This window comes from Cornus florida, unplaced genomic scaffold (assembly GCF_030987335.1).
Source record: "Cornus florida cultivar Cherokee Brave unplaced genomic scaffold, ASM3098733v1 CherokeeBrave_3.0.0_Hap2_Chr10, whole genome shotgun sequence".
Taxonomy (NCBI): domain Eukaryota; kingdom Viridiplantae; phylum Streptophyta; class Magnoliopsida; order Cornales; family Cornaceae; genus Cornus; species Cornus florida.
The window spans coordinates 31,927,140-31,944,347 of NW_026775580.1; the positions used below are offsets into that span (position 1 = coordinate 31,927,140).

Consider the following 17,208-nt stretch of genomic DNA (forward strand, 5'->3'; position numbering starts at 1 on the left):
TTGATCAAACCTTTGAGATAAGGATTTCATCTCGGCGGTTATGTCATTGGAATTGTCAACTTGATATAAACCAACATTCTTCCTTCCACTTAAATTTTTACCATTTTTAGAGGATAAAGATCTATGCATTGAATTTTCACTCATACTTTCATACAATTGTCACACATCATCTGCATGCTTATCAAGGTAAGAACCACCCATAGATGCATCAACCATACCCTTGTGACTATCCGGTAAACTTTCAGAGAAATATTGGACTAGTTGCCACTTTGGTATGTCATGATGTGGGCATTTCCTAAGCAAATCATTAAATCTTTCCCATGCCTCATGAAAAATTTCCCCATCCCCTTGAGAAAATTCACGAATGGAAGTTCTCATGGCATTGGTCTTTGAAACCGGACAGTACTTCTTCAAGAACTCTTGTTGCATTTCTACCTAAGAAGTTATCAAAAAAGGTCTAAAATTGTTAAACCAATATTTTGCCTTGTCTTTAAGGGTGAAAGGAAAAAGTTAAAGTCTTAAAACCTCTTTCGGCATGTCCGTGTATTTCACGGTGGAACACACTTCAAGAAACTCATCCAAATGCTTATAAGGTTCTTCACTTGGAAGTCCATGATAGTTGGGAAGCATTTGAATGGTTTGTGGTTTAATCTCATAGTAATGTGCTCTAAATAGGGGCAATTGAATGCAAGTGGGTGCATTATATTCAACTGGCGATGGGAAGATTTACAACTGGCGATGCCACTCGAACACCTTGATTGCCTTGCATAATGGGAGGTTGTGGAGCAAACATTGGCTGAGGCATTCCCAATGGAATTTGGCCTTATTGTTGTGGTGGAATGAATGTTCTAGGCATGCCTAATGGTACTTGAATATTTTCATGATGTACATTAGGGTGGAGGATGCCTTGTTGGTCTATGTGACCAAGGTCCTCCACATGGTCGTCATTCAATTCCTCCATTGGTGAAATGGAGTGATGATAACTACCTCTTCCCCTAGGATTATGACTAACCGATTCAAGATATAAATTAGGAGGGACAAGAGTACGATTTAATGACCTACGACCATGCATACACTAGCTAATCAAATAACAAGCAAATAACAATCACTTCGCCCCCACAACAAATCAATCAACAAACATTCTCCACATACATTGATCCCATACTCCTATACTTGAATATCATGGAAAGAAAATTAAATTGCCTCCATGCAGGCTCACGATTTATCTAAGAATTGAAAAACTTGCCACCACGCGGGCTAACGATTTAATAAGAGATTGAGTTAGAAAGATCTCACAAAGGGTCCTTAAGCAACTTCAATTAAACTTTTAAGTTTCAAGCCTTGCTATGCTTTGCAATTTTTAAATTTTAGCTCTTTTAGCTTTTGCTTAGCTTCACTTGGCTTCCTTGCTTTCAATTCTCCTTTGTTCAACTTCCTTACTCAATGCACCTAATCAAATATGAACAAACACAATATGTAACAAAAGTAAAATAAAGTAAAGACACGATCAAAAAAGTACTAATCCCTATTTGTTTACAAAACACGGCGTTGCCAATTTAGAATCCCTGGCAACAGCGCCAAAAACTTGGTGGCCTGTTATGGGGTACAACCAAATTTGTGCAAAATAGTGTGGCCAAGTTTTAAATTTACAAATGCCACTACTACCTCTAACTAAAAATATAGCTAGAGTAAGTAGGGATCGTCCCAAGGGATTGCAGGTGTACTAGCAATGGACACAATGTATAGGGTTAATAGGTTGAGTGATCAAGAGATGGTGTGTTTGGTTGATTAGACTACAAACTAAACTAAATAAGTTCAATGTAAAATAAGCAATTTAAATGAAATTTAGAGAAAACAAGATAGTGAGGTCTTGGTGTCTAGAGGTCACCGCTAAACATCACCATTGTAGACATTCAATGTATAATTAATGAGGGGAAACATGTGTTGCAATTTGAGAGTTTGTGATTGATTATCTTAACAAGCATGGATGACTAATTAAGTATATATTGTCGAAGCAACCTAGTGAATAGCACAATACATCAAACTAAGCCATTAATCCCTCCTTTAAGCTCACAATCCAAACACATCACATGGTTAGAGAATAATACTACTTGCATTCATAAGCATGGAACATCAAATAACAAGCATGGATTGTCCTCCCATCTAACAACTAAAGCAACTACACTACAACTAAGCTAAGGGCATAAAAATTAAACTAAAGGAACTAAGGGAGAGGCACAATACATCAAGACATGAGTTTGAACCATCAAATAAACCACAATAGTATTCTATTAAGCACTATGCCTTGACAGTCTCAAAATCCATAGCATCAAAACATATAAACATACATCAATAAAATAAAAACTAGAGATAAACACATGAACATCTATTCTAGTATACATAGACATATGGATAGAATGAAATGATCAATTGGAAGTATTAAACCATACAAATCATTGAATAAACAAGATTCATATATAAAATAAGTGTCAAGACAAGATTACAACACAAATCCCCTCAAAATACAAAGTATTAGAGTCTAGAAGGCATGCTTAGGGCTAACTCTAGCCCCAAGAAGATGTTTAGCCACTTATTGAAGTAGTCATCCAACTCTCAAGGGCTATCTCCTTGGTAGGAATGACCTCCTTTTTGATGAAAACCCTAGAAGAATGGAAGAACTCCCAAAAATGTATCTCTAGCCTCTCCTCCTCTCTTTTCTTCCTCTCTAAGAATGTTTCTAAGTCTATCTAAGTATATTATGAGATATGATGCAAAAGAGGCTTAAAATCCTTATATAGGTAGGTTAAGTGTCACACCCTATGGTCTGGATTCATACACTAGGGTCCTTGCAATGATTGCACCATGAGCCAACTTTTAATGAGCTGGAATTTGATTTAATTCACACTTGAGAAGGTTCGATCGATCGAACTATGTTGAGATTGATCGAACTGAGGTGAGATCCATCGAATGCTGTAGAGATCAATCCATCCTTGGTGGCATCTTTTTGAATATAGACAAATCTCTAAGATATTTTGGGAAAGAGACAAAAGTGGTAGGTGGGGCGGTAGGTGTGGATAAGATCGAATATTTTAGATCGATCTAAGAGAAGTTGGATCGATCGAACTTTGTGGATTCTTTTGGTTAAGGACAAGGGCTTGGATCCATCTTGAAGTGTCTAGATCGATGTTCCTTCGATCGATCGAAGTGATGTTGAGATCAATCGAACTTACTGATTTCCACACTTTGCTTCATTCTACTTCCACTTTGCTCATTTCTTCCATCCAACTTGAGTTAGCTTCTTTAGTGCTCTTATTTGGCTAAATTAAATTATTTTTGGGATATGTACCTGTAAAGAGCAATAACATGAAATTAGTCTAAAACAGGAAAGTAAGATAGATAAAGGTCCTAGAATACCTAAGCTCACTTTTCAACACTCATCAAGGACCATGGATATCATATCATCATTTATATGTTCCTATATCCATTTACAATAGACTATGAAATTCATCGTATGTATTCGAGATATGAATTCATTGCTAAAGAATGAGTTAGTTCAAGCTTGCATAAGCTATGAAAGAACTCACCACCTGAGCTAGAAATGCTAGAACCACGCACATCAATCACATGATCCATATTGGTCACTAGAATGTAAAGGTTAAGGCATATGAAGCCTTTATTACCATGACTTAATAACAGACATTAGGACCCTTGAATGCACCTCATGAATAACTGTATGTTTGGCTATGTGTGAAAAATGGATTTTTTTAATAATGATTATTTCAAAATAAATTTTTCCGATAATTACTCCTTATACTTCAACTAGCCAAATCTAATTTTTTGAGATTTTTTCATCAATTCTACATTGGCTTACACGAAGGATCAAGTCTATTAGGAATCCCAATTTGTTCTAAAACTGAATTTTTACATTTTGATGTAATTAGATTTTAATTTTCTTGTATTTTTTATTGAATCCAAATAGATGATACTTCCTTATTTACATTGTAAGCTTAAAGTAAATGGACATATAAAAATAGTAAAGACATTTAAAGTAACAGACCATGTTGTCTAGTAGATGACCAAAACAGAGAAAATTTGTTTATTTTTCATCTGACCGATCAGATTAGTCATACTATAGATATGATGCTAAAACCAGTGAACTCGCATCTTTTGTGGTTTATCAACTAACCGATCAGTTCACCAATATATCTGATCTGATGGATTAGTTTTTGGTATGTGCGGTGAAACAGGATCTAAACCTACCGATTACTTCACTAATGCAACCGATCAGATGAGCCCAAGTGATCGATCAGATGCTTCATGTATTCGATTAGATGACTCCAAGTGTCCACACAGATGATATATGTAACCGATCAGATAGACTAAAATTTCAGATTTGAGAAAATAAATTCACCCCTAACGGCTATATTCTTCCAAGAGGTTACAAATACACAATGTTCTGAACAATGTGGGTATGCATTGGCGAGAAATAGAGAAACCTTCTCGAGTATCAAAGAGATTTTGTTCTTCATCTTCTTTATCCTCTCATACATATCATTCATAGAGTATTGAGCTTCATTTGTACTCATATATACTCTAGTTGTGAGTTTTGTTATGTGTCAGTTACTTCAATTATAAATTAACCACTCGTGATAACATGAATCTTTGTAGGATAGCACTATAGAGAGGGTGTTGAACCCATAAGGAGATGAGGTATTATGTTCTGCTTTTAAGTAATCTTTATTGGTTTACAGGTAACTGGTTGAATTGTCCGATTGGTTGTCACGATTATAAACTAAAATTAAACTGAAATTAAACTAAAGTAATCAGAGAGAGAAAGGTTTTAGGACTTTGATTTCACCACAATCTTTATACTATGGTTAATTGTTTCAACTCCGGGGATTTAATCAAATTATATTTCAAATGAATTAAACTTAATAACATTCGTTCAATTCGGGTTTTAAAGAAAGATGTTTTATAAAATGCAGTTAACTATAACCTATATGCGGTTAGCATGGACTATCCACATACCTACTCTACCTACTTTAACTAATTTGTAAACAATCTATCTTTCCTAAGCATAGACTAAGAAAATATTCTTTTATAAAAAAACATTGGAATACCATTACATGACCTCCATCCTTATGTTCAGCAGGACTCCGTTAGATACCGTCCAATAAAAATGGGTTGAGAACAGAAAACGAATAGTTATATCTAAGACAATGTAATAACAATTCGAAAACTATTTAAAACATTAAATCTAATTGAGTTATCTCAATTGCTCATAGACATGTAATCAGAAACATAATATACATTAAAAATATCCCAGAGTTAAAATAATCAAACCATAGTACTAGATTGGGTTACATCAGTGCCCGAAGAGAGGAATTAGCTACTCATGACGATGCCGAATATCATTTATGTTATAGTCGATTCCATCGTCACGAACGGCACTTCTCTTCTTAGGATTTTCACCTTCTAAGGTTATGGAAACCTTAAAAGCCGCCACCACAATATCAACCTTCTAAATAACACGAGAAAAAGGAACTTGGACCCCTTCTATCAAGGCTTGTGCCTTCTTTTATAGAAGAAAGTAAAGGTTTGGTGGGCTTTTAAGTCTTCTGGCCCATCTGGAATGAAATACAACTTGGAAAGGAATAATCCCGTAACTTGAAATCTAATCTGTCATGGAAAGCTCGAGCTTTAGGAAGTAGAGCTCGAGTTTTAAGGTTCAGGCTCAAGCTTTGGAAACAAGGCTCGAGCTTCATTGGATTAATGCTTAAGCTTGAAGGAATGGTGTTCGATCTTCACTTTGACACTCAGCCAAATTTCTTCAACTATTTTCCGAAGTGTCTTTTCCTTCTAGGATTCATCTCTTTTAACATTGCTCGATCCAAGCTTCATGGGCTTGAGCAATAGGTATTGAGCTCGAGCTTTAGGTACTCAAGGCTCGAGCTTTAAATGATTGTGCTCAATCCTTGAGGTCTGGCACAAGGCCTTGGGAGCTTGGTTCTTCTATTAAATCAACTCTTCAAATTCCGACACCTTGTGCTCAAGCTTAAAGGTCAAGGCTCAAGCACCTTGAGGTTAGGCTCGAGCACCCTTGGTTAGGGCTCGAGCTCTTAAAGTAAAAGGCTCGAGCTTTAATGCCTTATTGACTTTTCTTCTTTTCCTTACAAGGCTCGAGCCTTAGGACTTGGGCTAGAGTTTTGGTTCTTGAATTCTTCCAAACTTCACCATAAAAGCTCTCGACTTGCTCTGAATGACCGGCAACGACTTTGTAAGCTTCGATATCATCATAAAGTCCCATTTTTAACCGTTTCTCTGATAAAGTACCTATGAACACACATTAAACATAAATTAGTCTAAATATGGATAGAAGTATCACTTTAGGCTTATACATACATATATTTAGGGGCTCGAATATGCAATATTCAATGCTCATCATACCCCCAAACTTACATATTATTAGTCCCTTAGCAATACAGAACTAAAAAGCCGCTTTCGTGGGAATCATGGTTGGATTTAGCCTATATAACAAGCCTTTAAACCCCTAGGTTACTCCTAGTGGACGAGTTGTAGTCTCGTGAGGGTTTCCAGTGATAGTACCCACAAACATCTCAATCAGTGCCTTAATTGAACAATAAGCTCATTCAAGCCTATTTTCAAATCATTATATCCCTGCAATTCATTAATCAATCAAATTTAGCAAGTACAACCAATCATATAATAAAAAAAACATTCAACTTCCAATTTCAATTTAGAAGCCATGGTCCCCATATGTCAATTTAATCATGCATTGAACAATCTTAATCTCCAAAACACTTTAATAGTGAACTTGTAATTAAACGCGTGGCTTACTGTCCATGCTTGCATTTACTCCTTGCTATTCCTCAATTCACACATAAACTTCTCAAATTCTAACTCCCAAGGCATTATTATTATTTTTTTTATAGGTATGCATTTTTCAAAAAGGATACTATGCAATGTTCAGGTCTACTAAGCTTTCTAAATCACACATGTAACGAACGTTCAGCCAATGACTCCCAGACCAGATGGTCTTAGGGAATTAAGTGATAAAGCACTCCTCCAGACCTAATTATTTAAGTAATCTAGGCAACCTAAACCCCTTTTGTAATAAGCTTTCAGCCAACGACTCCCAAACCAGATGGTCTTAGGGCATTAGGTGTTGGAACACACCCCTAAGGACTTAACTGCTCAGGAAATCTCGGTATAGACCTGAACTTGACCCTTTTTTTACCTCTTTTCATCACTTTCTTTTTTCTTTCTTTCCTTCACATTGGTGAAGAATTTTTTCTTTTATTGCATTGCATACATACCAACTTTTTTTTTTTTTTCCTTTACTCTTTTTTTTTTTTACTATGCCTTGGTTATCAAAATTATCAAATCTACCTGCTTATCTCAGTTTAACTCAAAACAAAACAAGACTTCTAGTTTTTACCCCATAGAATTCATGCAAGTATGAATATGTGTAAAGTGTAGCATCTCAGAGATCAATATTATTAAACAGTAATCATCCTAACAGAGTGGACCATAGGCCACCAACTGATTCTAAAAAATTTCAAGAATCTTTTTTCACAATATTTTGGCATACAAACCATTTCTAACCAACATCAGACTGCAAACAGAATATATGACAATCAACAGACTCAAACTCATGCTTATAACATCAAAAATCATAACCTTGTGTTAACAAAATTTTAAATTTCCCAATTTACCTTACCCCCAAACTTATTATGCACATTGTCCTCAATGTGTGAAAATAAAAGAAAGTTAGAAAGATATTACCATACAAGCAGACCTGCAAGATATATCAAAATGAAGCACAGAAGGGTAAAATTTGAGAAATCACCCCCAAACTTAATCTGTTGTACCTGGCAAAATCAATAAACTTAAACACATATCAGAGTATCAAGTATATGGAGTAATAGCAAAGAAATATCATATGTAACTCAAATATCAACACAAGAATAATATAGGTAGAAAGCATGTATATAAATGATTAATATCAGTACATTGCTTCGGAAATAACAAACTTAAGGCATCTTTAATTTCCTAATTCAATGTTAAATGCAGAACATGGTAAGTGATTTTTAAAAATAAGTTTGTTTAATAAAATTTTAGGACACCGCTTAACATGGTAAGTATTGCTTAAAGAAGGCCAAAATTTTAAGTGTGGGGAAGGTTACTTATCGTTTATCGCAGAACACGGTAAGTGGTTGGGTTTAAAAAATAATTTTTAATGACTACTCTACCCTCATATAATTGTGTTATCTCTTTTAGGGTTTCTCTCTGCGATTTTTCTAATGAAAATGAATTACATGTAACAAATTTCAAAAAAATAAGAAAACATAACTCTACCTAATATATTTTAATTTTTAAACACGTATATAGCCTTTTGGTTACCATTTATATTGATTCACTCTAGAAAATAATTATTTATATAACAGAATTCTATTCAATTTCACATACTTTCTTTAATATTTTTAACACTATTTTTATGCCCACACCATTTTTATACCATACAAAAATATTATGTAATTATTTATATGATAGAATTCTATTATCAGAGAAGAATTGTCTTTCACGTACTTTCTTAATGCTCTTTTCAATACTTTACCATGTAATCCAAAACCCATATATTTTAAATTTTACTTTCTTTAATCTTTTGTAACATTCTTTTTGATATCCAAAACCTATATACTTTAAATTTTTATTAATTATTTATATAATAGAATTAATTTTTTATTTTTATTTTTTGTTAATTGTGGGTGTCTGGACCAGCTTGCGTGCACCTCGACTACTCCCACGAAGCCCTGAAAATATATAATAGACTTATGTTCCTAGATAAGAATTCTTTTTCACTTTCCTTAATTTTTGTAACACATTTTTTAATACCCTACATAAATATTATGTAATTCAAAACACATATATTTTAAATTTTACTTTCTTTAATTTCTGTAACACTATACCTAGATAAATATTATGTAATACAAAACTCATATATTTTAAATATTATGTAATACAAAATCCATATATTTTTCAAGTATTTTCTTTAATCTTTGTAACACCCTTTTCAATACCCTACCTAAATATTATTCAATCCAAAACACATATATTTTAAATATTATGTAATACAAAATCCATATATTTATTTATTTCATTGAGTGAATGTGGCTGTTTTATTAATATTTTTGTATTATAAATATAAAACTGTTATGAGTATCAGATATTAAGGGGCAAAAATATAATATGTACAACTTTCAAACTTCAGCTTTTGTATATAACAAACAATCTTAATGAATTCAGCACTTAAAATTAAAACCTAATCAAACAGGTTTTCAAATTAATACATTCAGTGCTTAAAGTTGCAGCGCTTAAAATTTAGTACTTGAATTTTCAGTGCTTAATTTTAAGTTCTATCAAACAGCACCTTAGGACAGAAATACAGCATAAAGAAATAAATTCATCAAAAAATACCGCCTTAGTCAACAAAAGTGCCTATTTATCAAAATAAAATATAAAAAAGCCCTATACAGCTAATCCATATAAGGTGTAGGAGTATCAGTAGAAGTAGAAGTAGAAGGGGTAAACAGAGTGCGGCGTAGTAGCTCCTCTAAAATGCTCTGCTGTGTAGTTAGCATCCGTCTCAGCACCATCTGTCCATCCTGTAGCTCGGCCACTCTGGCCTATAAAGCTCTAATCTCAGCTTGAGAAGAACTCTCAGGCTGGGCTGCAAGAACTGGCCTCCTCCTAAGTGGGGCCTGGCCATCAGAGAGATCCATCTCATCCTCTGTGGCTTAGTCAGCATCCTTCTCATCCTTTGTCTCCTCAGCCACCGCTGCATCCTCATGATCAGCTGAGCGAATAATAAGTGGAGGTGGGTAAGGTAGTACATGCAGCATATATGGCACACCCCATGCCTTGACATCCAAACGCCGTCAATCTTCTCGGATCTCACCGTCAACCCACCACTCACCCTTCTGTGCCTTAGGCATATAGCCATAGACATTATTCCATTGAATGAAACAATACTGAGTGAACACAGTAACTGTAGCCTCATTCGGAAGTATGAGCACTCCCGAGATCTCTATCAGGCGAGTAATAAGCTTGGGAAAATATAAGTGGTGGGTAGGAGGGTGTCGGGCCTCTCCCATCTCATCATAGAGCCGGCACATCTGAAGGAACACCAGCTGGGGTATGGACACCCGGTAACCGGCGTGGAATGCATAGTGGGCATCTACCATCTCTGTGCATCGCCTTAACTTATGTCCGATAGGGTGAGCATTGGCCACAAAGACTGTATCTAAGAACCAGAAATGTCTTAGAAGTTGTGACTTCTGGATCATCTCGAAGATGGCAAATGCCTCCCCTGGCCAAGGGCTCTAACCATCGCCTCCCTGGATATACCAGGGGGAATCTACGAAAACTGCTCCTGGAGAGCAGCAGGGCATCTATGGTGGCAGCCTATAGCTCTCGCTATAGCTACATAGTCCAATGTCAGCACGACTCCCTCAACAGTGGCCGTCAAGTAGTCCTCTCCATCATGGGCATCATTGCCCGCATATAATATCAGAGTGCGGTAGAACGCACGCACCAGTCTAGGATAGGCAATTTGTGCTAGATGCCTCATAAATCCTGACAACTGTCTAGCTCGTAGGGCCTCTACTACCCAGAATGTGTCTCTGTGCTGCTCAAAATCCTCTAACGCAAAGTCCGTCTCCGACTAGATAATGTTGTACCGCCAAGCATCGTCTAAAGTCATAGCGGACGTCCGAATACATATCTGACGCAGCTGTCGAGGCATCTTTATAACTGTGTCTAAAGTTTTGGCACTATCTCGCAACATTGTCCAATAAAATCCCAAATCTGTGATCTAAAACTCGAGCTTAAGATCCAATAGCTCGAGCTTTACTGTGGTTGAGGCTCGAGCTTAAAGTACCAAAGCTTGATTTTGCTGCAAGCAAAGGCTCGAGCCCAAATATGAGAGCCCGAGCTTCCTGGTTTTCAACCGAAGCAAAATCGTCCCCAATCCTTCCAAAATCATCCAAAACCAATCCCAAAACACCCTAAAGTTTCTCCTTAATTGCCAAACAACCCCAAACTTCCAATATTAGCACCTCAACCCTCCAAAAATACCCAAACTCGTGTTCTTTAAATCCAAAATGAGATTCGAAATTTTTGCAAGTTTGGGAATGGATTCATGATTAGATATGGTTATAGATGATTAAATCTAGAATTTAGGGAATTTTGAACATGGTTTTGTGGTCGAATCAGTGAGTATATATAGAAAATATATACATATATATATATATATATATAATAAAGAAATATTAAGAGATTCTTACCTTTTTGATGAAGGATCGTCTCTTGAGATGATGAGAATGATGAATCAAAGAAGTTTGAAGAGATTTGGGAGAGAATGGACGCAAGAACAATGAAGGGCGCGAGGTTTCCAAGCTCAGCACGAGGGTTTCCTTATATTTTAAAGTAAAAGATCTCAAACCCTAAGAATAAGGCTTGAGCTTAACCACTGAAACTAATTTTAGCGATGATGGAGAACTCGAGCTTAGCTTGTGCAAGCTCGAGCTTTTGGTAGCTAATGCTCAAGCTTCAGAATGAAAGCTCGAGCTTTGAGACAAATTTTTGTATTTTTTTATTTTTTCAATTTTTATTTTCTTTTTCTTATTTAAACCAAACCTAATGTGATACCCCTCGATTCTAAAGCCATGGGTGATCAAGTCCAAGCACAGATCTGAGGGATACCAAACAATTAATATGTAAAGAAGCACGAAATACAAAAATGAAATAAAAATAAAATAATAAAGCTAAAAGAATTCTAAATTTAAAATCCTCAAAAATATAATTAAAATCCAATAATCCAAAACCTTCACTACTTAAACAACTCGGGAATCCATCTAGTGGACCCCTATCAAAATCCCAAACTGAAAAGGAAACAACTGAAACAAAATCCAAAACTAAACATGGAAAGTAGTTCTACGTAGTCGGAGGAATGCGTGACTATATTTGCTCGGCACGATCAAGCTCTAACCCTGAAACTGACGAACACCTGAAAAATAAGAGAGTGGGTCAGGCCCACATGCAATTTCTCTCCTACTATAATCCATACAAAAACCCGATACGCAGATACATCCTAGATAGCTCATCAATAACTAAAGTAGTCCATATATGAATAAATACACACTATAGGATGTTCACTAGCCCAATAGGTCTGTCTCTCAGCCTGAGTAGAGCTACCATGCAAATCGCACATCACGAGGTCATGTCTACCTAGACCTACCAGGGAACAACAACTATATCCAGTTATCCATCCTAGGTGACATACGCATCCTAACCATGATCTTAAGACTCAAGCTCATATCACGGCACCATAATCATAAATATATATAGTCTGTATAAGCCTAATACAAAATATCATCCATCTGATACAGTGGCCTGACATATGTATAAAAATTCATTCAGAAACCAAAGTATGTCATTCAATTGTTTATTGACCTGACACCAATATGAGTAGAACTTAATCTTTATGGTTAATCCATAACTCAATCTAGAATAGGTAGGACTTAGTGTTTGAACTAATCTATCCCTAGTATGCCACCGTCCCATATCGATGCATACAATCCTCCAAATAGCATAATTGATAATACAGTAATAAGTACTCATCAACCATACTCCAAGATATGCCTAAATAAATTTTAATACATATATAACCATATTAGGCATTCATTATAAGACCTAAAAATCATGGTGTAATCCTTTAAATTGCTTAAATAAAGCTAAGCATTTAAATCCTCCAAATAGTCCATAAATTGATGCAGTTTACAACATATTAAAAACATCAATTTAATCCAATCCAAGCATAGCTATTTTCAGATAATCCACTACACCTATAACACTATTGAAATATGATTAAATATTATTAAATCATATACAAAAGATTTGCTAAGTTTCAGTAAGCAAAAAAATTAGCAAAACAGTATTCAACATGTAGGCTTTTCCTTAACTTAATGTTGCTCCATTCCTTAATACATTAATGTAATAATGCTTCTCAATATTGTTATAGGTCCACAACAGTTATTTACAACATTTAGTGCAATTTAAACGGCATAAGAATACCCTGTATAGCCCAAACAGAGCCCTAAAATCAATTTCTAGGCATTTCAGGGCGAGAGTAGGCTCTCATAAGTTGAGAGCCTGCTCCAAGCACATGGGAGCCGGCTCCCCACCCTTAGGAGCCGGCTCTGACATTGAGGGAGCCGGCTCTCTCCTTTTGGGAGCCGGCTCTCTCTCCCTGAAGAGCCATAGTCCACTACTGTTCATCTTCTTCGTCTCCAGCGATGGTTCATCTTCTTCGCCTCCGGCGAAGTTTCAGAGCCTTTGTAATGTTTTTATTAAGCTTTCTAGGGTTCAGTTAATGTCCCAAATTATCCATAAATAAGAAGTATCGTGAACAAGAGGTAAAACATAAACTGAGACTATTTGTTCATTAAATCAAATTAAGTTAATTAACTCAATAAAATTGTTTACAGTCTGAATCAACATGCATATAAGATATGTTTTAACATTAATTTAAACCCTGGGGTCTACCTAGGCATGCACAGAACACAGGTTTAAGGGAAAGAGTTAGAATAAGAACTTTCCTTCAGTTTCAGTATTGAAACCTTAAACCACCGTCTCTGAGTTTTTTTTACCACTTTTTAAACTGTCGTTCTACACCTCTGTTGCTCTTGGTTCAACCTAGAAGCAATCCATTCCTTCCTCCTTGAACCTCTCTGTTAATCTCTCAAGGCTCTCTCTCTGTTTCTCTCTGCCTCTCAATACGTGAATAGGGTTTTTGTTTTACCCTAGTAGACATAAATAGAAAATATATATAGGTGTCTCCCCCTAAGTCTGACAATCACGGTATGTCTATATAAGCTTTAATTAAACCTAATTCTAAGTTGGCTACCTTATCCCACGAGAACTCATAAACATAAAACCCTAAAAATATGTTATACAATTAAACAATTAATAAAACTAACTGAAACTAATAAATCAAATAATGCATATAAATAAAATAAATAACACAATTTGAACCATTACACATTTAATTCAACTAAATAAAATTTCAATTAAATAAATAAATAAAACAATTAATTTAATTAAAGAATAATCAAGTGCAAATAATCAAATAATCAAAGAAATGCAATAAACAAATAATTCAATTAAATAAACAATTAATTAAATAAGCAACTAACCAAATCAAAATGCAATTAAAATAATTAATTAAATACCAAGACTATCCTTTTAAAATTAGGGGTATTACACCTAACCTAACCTAAAAATAAAATAATAATAACAATAACTAAACCCTAAAAATTAAAGCAAAAGCAAAAATAAAAATATGAATAAAAATAAAAATAAACTACGGTACAACATACAAATGCTAAGTTTAATGCAGATAGCTCAACAGCATGCTAAGTTTAGCATCGATAGCTCGACGAAAACTGACCTCTTTAGTCTAAGTAAATAGGATTATGAAGTTCTACTACCTCAATTGTGCCTCTCTGCACACTACCCTTTATGTAGGGTTTAAGTCTCTGTCCATTGACTTTGGACAATTGTCCAGTCTTGTAATCCTGTATCTCTATTACACCATAAGGTGTAACAGAAATAACAATGTATGGACCTTCCCAATGTGACTTCAGCTTTCCAGGAAAAAGTTTCAGTCGTGTATTAAACAACCAAACATTTTTCCCACTCTCAAAAGTCTTACGCAAGATATGCTTGTTATGAAATACCTTAATCTTGGATTTATAAACCTTAGCACTCTCATAAGCATCATTACGTAATTCTTGAAGCTCAGTTAGTTGAAGCTTCCTATTAGAACCAGCACAGTTCATATCAAAATTGAGCATTTTTATGCCCAGAAAGCTCTGTATTCTAACTCTACAGGAAGATGGCAACCTTTACCACAGACGAGACGGTAAGGTGACATACCAATCGGAGTCTTAAAAGTTATACGGTAAGCCCACAAAGCATCATTTAGTCTAAAAGACCAATTCTTACGATCTAGCTTAACCGTTTTTTCAAGAATTCGCTTAATCTCACGATTGGATATTTCAACTTAGCGACTTGTTTGGGGATGATAGGGAGTAGCAACTTTATGAGTGATGGAGAATTTTTGTACCAAAGTATAAAAACACCTATTACAGAAGTGAGTACCCCTATCTCTAAAGATAGCTCGTGGCATACCAAACCGACTAAAAATATTCGTTCGAATGAACTCAACCACAACTGCGTGATCGGCGGTTTTAGTAGTTACTGCTTCAACCCATTTAGACACATAATCAACAGCCACAAGAATATATTCATTATAATTTAACTGAACAAAAGGACCCATGAAATCAAAACCCCATACATCAAAAACCTCAATGACTAAGATCGGAGTTAAGGGCATCATGTTTCTTCTGGAAATTGATCCAAACTGCTGACATCGAAGGCATGACGTATAGAACAAGTATGCATCCTGAAAGAGTGAAGGCCAAAAGAAACCACAATGAAGAATTTTAGCTGTAGTTTTCTTTGCGCTGAAATGACCTCTACAACCTAAACTGTGACAGAAGGTCAGAATACTATAAAACTCACTCTCAAGAACAAATCTACGAATGATTTGATCAGCACAATACTTGAAGAGCTGGGGATCTTCCCAATAGTATATCTTAATCTGAGAGAAGAATCGATCTTTTTCCTGCTTTGACCAAGATAAAGGTATTTTGCCTATTGCGAGATAATTCACAATATTAGCAAACCAAGACAGTTCTGTATGAGAAATCCCAAATAGCTGTTCATCTAGAGAGGAATCATAAACTGGAAGTGAAGTTGAGGTATCCTCAATCAGAATTTTAGAAAGATGACCAGTTACCACATTCTCTGACCCTTTCTTGTCCCAGATTTCGTAATCAAACTCTTGAAACAAGAGGATCCATCGAATCAAACGAGGTTTGGTTTCCTTTTTGGAAAGAAGATGTTTCAAAGTAGAATGATCATAATAAACTATTACTTTCGAACCCAACAAATATGATCTGAATTTGTCCAAAGCAAAGACAACTGCAAGCAACTCTTTTTTAGTAGTAGTATAATTCAATTGTGCATCTGAAAGAGTTTTGCTCACATAGTAGATAACATGAGGAAGTTTATCTACTCGTTATCCCAAGATAGCACCCATAGCATAATCAGATGCGTCACACATAAGCTCAAATGGAAAAGCCCAATTTGGAGGATTCATGATAGGAGCTGAAGAAAGAAGAGAGCGAAGCTTATGGAAAGCTTCTACGCATGATTCATCAAAGACAAAAGGAGCATCCTTTGAAAGTAGATTACATAATGGCCGAGCAATTTTGCTGAAATCTTTAATAAAACGTCGATAAAACCCAGCGTGCCCAAGAAATGATCGCACTCCCCTTACGGAGGTAGTAGGAAGCAATTTAGAGATCAAATCTACTTTAGCTCTATCAACTTCAAGACCTCTCTCTGAAATGATATGTCCTAAAACTATCCCTTCTTGAACCATAAAATGGCTTTTCTCCCAACTAAGAATAAGATTAGTTTCCCTACAACGCTGAAGTACTAGGGACAGATGTTGGAGACAATTCTCGAATGTGGATCCGAAAACAGAGAAGTCATCCATAAAAACCTCAAGAAACTTTTCAACCATGTCCAAAAAGATAGACATTATACACCTCTAGAATGTTGCTTGCACATTACATAATCCGAAAGGCGTCCGTCTATATGCAAAAGTATCGAATGGACAAGTGAAAGTAGTTTTATCTTGATCCTTAGGATCAATGGCCACCTGATTATCGCCAAAATATCCATCTAAAAAGTAATAATAGTTTTGGCTAGCCAATCGCTCTAGAATTTGATCAATGAATGGAAGAGGAAAATGATATTTTCCAGTAACGGAGTTGAGTTTCCGATAATCAATACACACACGCCATCTAGTGGTGGTACATTGTGGAACTAATTCTCCCTCAGAATTCTCAACCACTATAATACCTGTGTTTTTAGGTACTACTTGAGTATGACTCACCCCCTTGCTATTTGAGATAGGGTAGAGTATGACTCACCCCCTTGCTATTTGAGATAAGGTAGATTATTCCCGCATCTAGTAACTTCACAACTTCCTTC

At 35.5% G+C, this 17,208-nt stretch overlaps 1 pseudogene; it reads left to right on the top strand.

Annotated features, from left to right (window-relative positions):
* Positions 1–274: 274 nt before the first annotated feature.
* On the top strand, positions 275–372 carry LOC132280315 (small nucleolar RNA R71; annotated as a pseudogene).
* Positions 373–17,208: the final 16,836 nt, after the last annotated feature.